This window comes from Triticum urartu, chromosome 6 (genome assembly GCF_003073215.2).
Source record: "Triticum urartu cultivar G1812 chromosome 6, Tu2.1, whole genome shotgun sequence".
Lineage (NCBI taxonomy): Eukaryota > Viridiplantae > Streptophyta > Magnoliopsida > Poales > Poaceae > Triticum > Triticum urartu.
Genome location: NC_053027.1, coordinates 236,230,844 through 236,238,557, shown reverse-complemented (window position 1 = coordinate 236,238,557; position 7,714 = coordinate 236,230,844).

The following is a 7,714-nucleotide window of genomic DNA, read 5'->3' as shown; positions in this document are numbered from 1 at the left end:
TTGTTTCTCATGTATTTAGTACAACCAACTTCGATTTACTTCTCACATAGTATACAATAACATAATGCACCCACAACAATTGAACATAGCATTGCAGAATTGAACCAAACAGCCAACCGCGCCGCGTCGTCGGCACATGAGGTGTCGACGGTGGCCTCGACGGCGAGGTGCTCCACCAAGATCTGGGGGTCGACACGAATGGCAGCCATCGCGACCTCATCCGCACGTGCGGCCGCGATTTGCTTCTCCCTGCCAAATGCTCCTTTGAGATCCTGGCTAGACTGCGCGCACCATGGCTTAGGGTGGCGCTTATTTTGTGGAGGGGTCTGTGATTTGGGTGGAAGGTATCGCGCCGGCGGTCAGGGCATGTTGGATCTAGAAGGAGGAGGAGGATGGGGGTCGGGTGTGGATTACCTGCCTGGATAGGTGAGGCCGAGCAGTGTGAAGGAGAGTCACCAGTGAGGAGGCGGTGCTGCAAGCAAGGAGTGAAGATTTCAACTTGGAAAGGAAGGCAGAAATAGGGGAAATGTGTCTTTTGGAAAGGGGGCAGGCGGGAAGGTAGATATTTCCGCGGAAGCCGAAATTTTGGAATCGCTTCAGCGAAAAAACTGGCGCGCAAAGTGTCATCTGACACGGTCCCTTATTCATAACTGTCTACGATATGTGAATATCACAAACGATTCAGATAGCTTAACCCGTGTGTGATGAGTTTGAACATCAAAAAATTTGGTTTGACTTTCCCTGGTTATAGTGGTCATCAATGTCATTGCATAATTTGGGTACAGAAAGGATACTATAGCACACCCACACTTCTTAATCGAGCAAGTTCATCAATTAAACAGAGCTAGCTGACCTAAACATTACTCTAACAAATTAAAGACTGGCGCTCTTAATTAAACAAAACAAAGAGTACTACTATGGCTGTTGCTCGTTGATTTCTACTACTGCCTCCATGTCAAGCTCGTGCCCGACGGTCTCCTGGGGAAGGGGCTCCATTACATCAATTGCACCATACTCGGCAAGAATCTCGCCATCCACGTCCGCCATATCTTTGGAATAGGGCACCACGAGCTGGGCATGGACGGCCGTGATTTGGGCTTTGCGGGCTCCGTCATGGCAAGGTATGCCGCGCATGAATGAACGGCTGCTCGAACTCTCTCAGTGATTGCCAACTCTTCGGCCGTGGGTCGCTGACCGTTGTCAGAGAAGCTTCATTTGATTTGTGCGGTGACCGCCACGAGCTGGGCATGGACGACCTCCATCAGGGCTAAGGCCACCACTGCGGAACGAATAGCTGTTGTGCCACTCTTGACAATTGCTATCCCCGAGGTAGATGCTGCTGCCGCAGCCTGACAAGCAACAACGGCCGTTTGGGCTGCCTTGGCCTCCCAGACGCAGATTGTGGTCGCCCTCACAAATATTGTTAGCACACGCTTGGCAGCTGTGGTCACTCTCTCACCGGAGTGGGCCGTCGAAGTTTCCCTCACGACACGGGTCCACGTCCCCATCTTTCATCGGCGACGATTGAAGAGTGAAATGACATTTGAGGAGCGGGCTAGTGTGCTTGACACTCCAACGGTGCTCCAAGATATTTTGTGCTACATCTCACATGGTTGGTGATAATAAACTGTCTGTGATCTACTTGATTTTTCGTCTTGATTTGAATTACGTAATGGGGTGACAATTTGCAAAGGATGGTGTTTGAATTGCTAGAACTTTTATCTGTAGTGAACATGCAACTATAGGTGTGTCGTCAAAAAAATTGGAATTATTTGGGGTTGGTCTGGATGTTTTTATACATTAACTTGGTTTTGAGGCATTTCAGGTGCATAATTTAAATTCGAACAACATTCACATGCTCGAGTTCATATAAATGTGTTGAAAAATCAAATATGTGTCCTTCGTTCGATGCTTAGGTCCCATGCAAGAAATGGGAATGAATGGCAAACACCATGCCATCGTCACTCGGCCGCAAACATTGAGATGCCTGGTTTTTAAGTTATAGTAAATCCAAAACTTGTCTATAATTCATGAAACTTGGCATGCTATCATGGAGCGGCATCAACATGTCGTGGTAAAATTTTTGTCCCATTTGGGGCAGGTTTGGGTATAAGATTCTTCCAAAACCAGAGCTTCTCACAATAAGCGTGATGGTTTCGGTAGGGAACGTGCCACCTTTGGGGACGAAATGATATACTCTTCCTCTTATTGCTTTCAAAAAATTTCTAGTGTCAACATAGAACAACAAGAGTGTTGTGTTTAATTTTGGAATTTTTCGGGGTTCGTTTGGACATTTTTATACATTAACTGGGTTTTCTAGGCATTTTATGTGCATAATTCAAATTTGAACTACATGCACATGCTCCAGTGCATCTAAAATGGTTGCAGAATCAAATATGTTCCCCTGGTTGCATGCTTAGGTCCCATGCAAGAAATGGGAATGAATTTCAAACACCCTACCACCGTCACTCTGCCGCAAACATTAAGATACTTGGTTTTAAAATTCTAGTAAATCCAAAAATCGTCCGAAATTCATGAAACTTGGCATGCTATCATGGAGCAGCATCAACATGCCATGGTAAAAAAATTGTCCCATTTGGTTCTATTTTGGATATAAGCTTCAAACAAACCAGAGCTTCTCACAACAAGCGTGATGGTTTCGGTAGGGAACGTGCCACTTTTGGGGACAAAACGATATCCGTTGCCTCTTATTGCTTTCATATTTTTTGTAGTGTCAAGATAGAACTACAGGAGTGTTGTGTTTAATTTTGGAATTTTTTGAGGTTCGTTTGGACATTTTTATACATTAACTTGGTTTTGTAGGCATTTCGGGTGCATAATTGAAATTTGAACCACATGCAAATGCTCCATTGCATATAAACTGGTTGAAACATCAAATATGTGTCCTTGGTTGCACGCTTATGTCCCTTGCAAGAAATGGGAATGAATTTCAAACACCCTACCACCGTCACTCGGCCACAAACATTGACATACTTGGTTTTAAATTCTAGTAAATCCAAAACTTGTCTAAAATTCATGAAACTTCGCATGCTATCATGGAGTGGCATCAACATGCTTTGGTAAAACATTTGTCCTATTTGGGGCAGGTTTGGGTATAAGCTTCTCACAAAACAGAGCTTCTCACAACAAGCCTGATGGTTTTGGTAGGGAACGTGCCACCTTTGGGGACGAAACGATATCTGTTGCATCATATTGCTTTCAAAAAATTTATATTGTAAACATAGAACAACAGGAGTGTTGCGTTTAATTTTGGAATTTTTCGGAGTTCGTTTGGACATTTTTATACATTAACTTGGTTTTGTAGGCATTTCGGGTGCATAATTCAAATTTGAACTACATGTACATGCTCAAGTGCATATAAACTGGTTGAAAAAAGAAATCTGTTTCCTTGGTTGCATGCTTAGGTCCCATGCAAAAAATGGGAATGAATTTGAAACACCCTGCCACTGTCACACGGCTTGTAACGCCCCGGATGTAATTTGCCATATTTGTAACTCCGACTCTGCCATTTTCGGTTCTAAGTTATGAGATTCCCTTCGTGGTTGGGTTTTGTCTTTGTTTTGCAATTTGTTCATGTCATGCATTTCATATCATGTCATCATGTGCATCGCATTTGCATACGCGTTCGTCTCATGCATCCGAGCATTTTTTCCGTTGTCCGTTTTGCAATCCGACACTCCTACGTGCACCAGCGCACCCCTCTCATCTCTTTTCATGAGCGGGTTTTAAACATTCTCGGAATGGACCAAGATTTGCCAAGCAGCCTTGGTACACCACCGGTAGACCGCCTGTCAAATTTCGTGCCATTTGGAGTCCATTTCATACTCCAACGGGTAACTGGGGAACCGCAAAGGCGTTCTGTGTGTTGCACCCCAACACCCCTCCAAAACGGCCCAATAACCATTCCAAACCACTCCCATGTCCTCCGCCGTCTAATCACGATCGCGTGGTCGAAAACTACACTCCATTTGGACACTCCTACCTCCTTCTAGGTATAAATATGTGCAACCCTCCTCAAATTCGTGGATGAAACCCTAGCATTTTCCCCCTCTCGCCGCCGGACAAAATTCCCGACGCCGTATATGTCCGCGCCGCCGCCTCCAGCCAACCGGAGCTCGCCACGTCCCCCTCCTGCCGTTTCCACCGAGCCGGGCCGCGGGCCCATCCATAGCCTACCCGGGCACGAACCGCCACCGCCGCAGGCCCACGCGCCCCCGCGCCCTCCGTCTTCCGCCCGTCGCCGGCGAGCCTCCGGCCGCACCTCCCCGCGCCCGGCGCCGCCCTCCGCCGGAACTCCCCGCGCCCTGGTGGTCGCCGCCCTTCGCAGGTGGCCCGGCCCTCTCCTTCCTCGTCTCCGGCGCCGTCCCCGGCCATCTCCGGCAAACCCTCCTCGTCCGGAAGCGCCGGCGACCACCGCGACCTCCATCTCCGGTGATTCTCAGACTCCGCGCCAGATCTAGATGTGGAAGGTTGACCCCGAGATAATCCTAAGTCATTTATTTTTGCATTCTGATGCCCTGTTCGTGATGCCATAACTTCTTGCATGTAGCTCCATTTTGTGCGTGCAATATGTCGAAATATTCATCATGATGTGCTCTTCATTTTGTTCCATTGTGGCATGCTTGTTTGAGTCCATCTTGATGCCCTAATCACTGATGCAAGAGTGCTATAAATTGTTAGGTGCTGATTCTTATCAGAGTATGAGGATGTCATTTTTGCTAAATTTGTTGTGTGCTGCATATGGGCATGAGCTCTACATGTGTTTTGATCTATGCCATGCCATCTTACAGGGGTGCTTGCCATGTATTATTTTGATCTTTGTGGTGACTAGCACTAGCATGCAAAGTAGCCTTCGTGATATTGCTGATTTCAGGGACTTAGGATTTCACTAAGTCATTTTCCTGCTGTTATTTTTATGCCATGTAAACATGTTGCTACAGTGAGATCCATGCTTGATCTGAGTTGCTTCAGTGAGGATGATTTGGACATATGGTTGTTATCTATCCATACATGCCCCTGTTTGTAATTATGGAGTGATCCAGCGTGACTTAAGCTTGCTCTACTTTTGCTATAAAATGTTCCTAGCAGATTGTTTACGTGTTAAACAATTTTGCCATGGTTGGTGTAGTTGATCCATGCATGATATGATCTTACTGTTGCCTTGGTTAGCTTCATGAACATGTCATACTGCTATTTATATGCTTAGTTTATTCCATGTTGGAACATGCATATTGTTGGGATATCATTATTGTCTCTTATTTACTGTAATGCATCTATATACTTGGTAAAGGGTGGAAGGCTCGACCTTATGCCCGGTGTTTTGTTCCACTCTTGCCGCCCTAGTTTCCGTCATACCAGTGGTATGTTCCTTGATTTTGCGTTCCTTACGCAGTTGGGTGTTATGGGAACCCCTTGACAGTTCGCCTTGAATAAAACTCCTCCAGCAAGGCCCAACCTTGGTTTTACCATTTGCCACCTAAGCCTTTTTCCCTTGGGTTCCGCGAACTCAAGGGTCATCTTTATTTTAAACCCCTGGGCCAGTGCTCTTCTGAGTGTTGGTCAAAACTAGAGCCCCTTGTAGCACCACCTCGGGGAAACTTGAGGGTCAGTTTTAGTTGTACGGATTGCTTATCTGGTGTGCCCTGAGAACGAGATATGTGCAGCTCCTATCGGGATTTGTCGGCACATTCGGGTGGCATTGCTGGTCTTGTTTTACCATTGTCGAAATGTTTTGTAACTGGGATTCCGAGACTGATCGGGTCTTCCCGCGAGAAGAAATATCCTTCATTGACTGTGAGAGCTTGTGATGGGCTAAGTTGGGACACCCCTGCAGAGTTTGAACTTTCGAAAGCCATGCTCGCGGTTATGGGTAGATGGGAATTTGTTAATATCCGGTTGTAGAAAACCTGACACATAACTTAATTAAAATGAATCAACCGTGTGTGTAGCCGTGATGGTCTCTTTTTGGTGGAGTCCGGGAAGAGAACACGGTCTTGTGTTCTGATTGAACGTAAGTAGCTTCAAAATCACTTTTTGATCACTATTAGCTTCTTGACCGTGCTTTGCTTCTCTTCTCGCTCTCATTTGCGTATGTTAGCCACCATATATGCTAGTGCTTGCTGCAGCTCCACCACACTACCCCTTCCCTACCTTAAGCTTTAATAGTCTTGAGCTTGCGGGTGTGAGATTGTTGAGTCCCTGTGACTCACAGATACTTCCAAACAGATGCAGGTGCCAATGATGCCAGTGCAGGGGACGCTACCGAACTCAAGTGGGAGTTCGACGAGGATTCGGGCTGTTACTATGTTTCTTTTCCGGATGATCAGTAGAGGGGCCTAGTTGGGGCGACCGGGGATCTAGCATTTGGGGTTGCCTTTCTTTATTTTGGTTCCGTAGTCGGACCTTGACTGTATTCTGGATGATGTATGATATATTTATGTATTGTGTGAAGTGGCGGTTGTAAGCCAACTCTTTATCCCTTTCCTATTCAGTACATGGGATGTGTAAATATTACCCCTCTTGCGACATGCCTACCATGCGGTTATGCCTCTAAGTCGTGCTCCGACACGTGGGAGACATAGTCGCATTGTGGGTGTTACACAGCTACAAACATTGAGATACTTGGTTTTCAAATTCTAGTAAATCCAAAACTTGTCTGAAATTCATGAAACTTGGCATGCTATCAAGGAGCGGCATCAACATGCCGTGGTAAAAAAATTGTCTCATTTGGCTCTGGTTTGGGTATAATATTCTCACAAACCAGTGCTTCTCACAACAAGCATGATGGTTTCGGTAGAGAACGTGCCACCTTTAGGGACGAAACGATATTCGTTGCCTCTTACTGCTTTCAAATTTTTCTAGTGCCAACATAGAACAACAGGAGTGTTCTCTTTAATTTTGGAATTTTTTAGGGTTCGTTTGGACATTTTTATAAATTAACTTCGTTTTGTAGGCATTTCGGGTGCATAATTCAAATTAGAACTACATTCACATGCTCCAATGCATATAAACTGGTTGAAAATCAAATATGTGTCCTTGGTTGCAGGCTTATGTCCGTTGCAAGAAATGGGAATGAATTTCAAACACCCTGCCACCATCACTCGGCCGCAAACATTGATATACTTGGTTTTTAAATTCTAGTAAATCCAAAACTCGTCTGGAATTCATGAAACCTGGCATGCTATCATGGAGCGACGTTGTAACGCCCCGTATGTAACTTGACATATTTGTATTCCAACTCTTGCCATTTCCGGCTCTAAGTTATGATATTTCCTCGTGGTTGAGTTTTGTCTTCGTTTTGCATGTTGTTCATGTCATGCATAATCATATCATGTCATCATGTGCATCGCATTTTCATACGTGTTCGTCTCATGCATCCGAGCATTTTCCCGTTGTCCGTTTTGCATTTCGGCACTCCTACGTCCTCCGGCGCCCCCTCTTGCCTCTTTTCGTGTGCGGGTGTTAAACATTCTCGGATTGGACCGAGACTTGCCAAGCGGCCTTGGTACACCACCGTTAGACCGCATGTCAAGTTTCGTGCCATTTGGAGTCCGTTTGATACTCCAACGCTTAACCGAGGAACCGTAAAGGCCTCGTGTGTGTTGCAGCCCAACATCCCTCCAAAGTGGCCCAAAACCCATCCAAACCCCCTCCATCCTCTCGGCCATTCTATCACGATCGCGTGGCCAAAAAA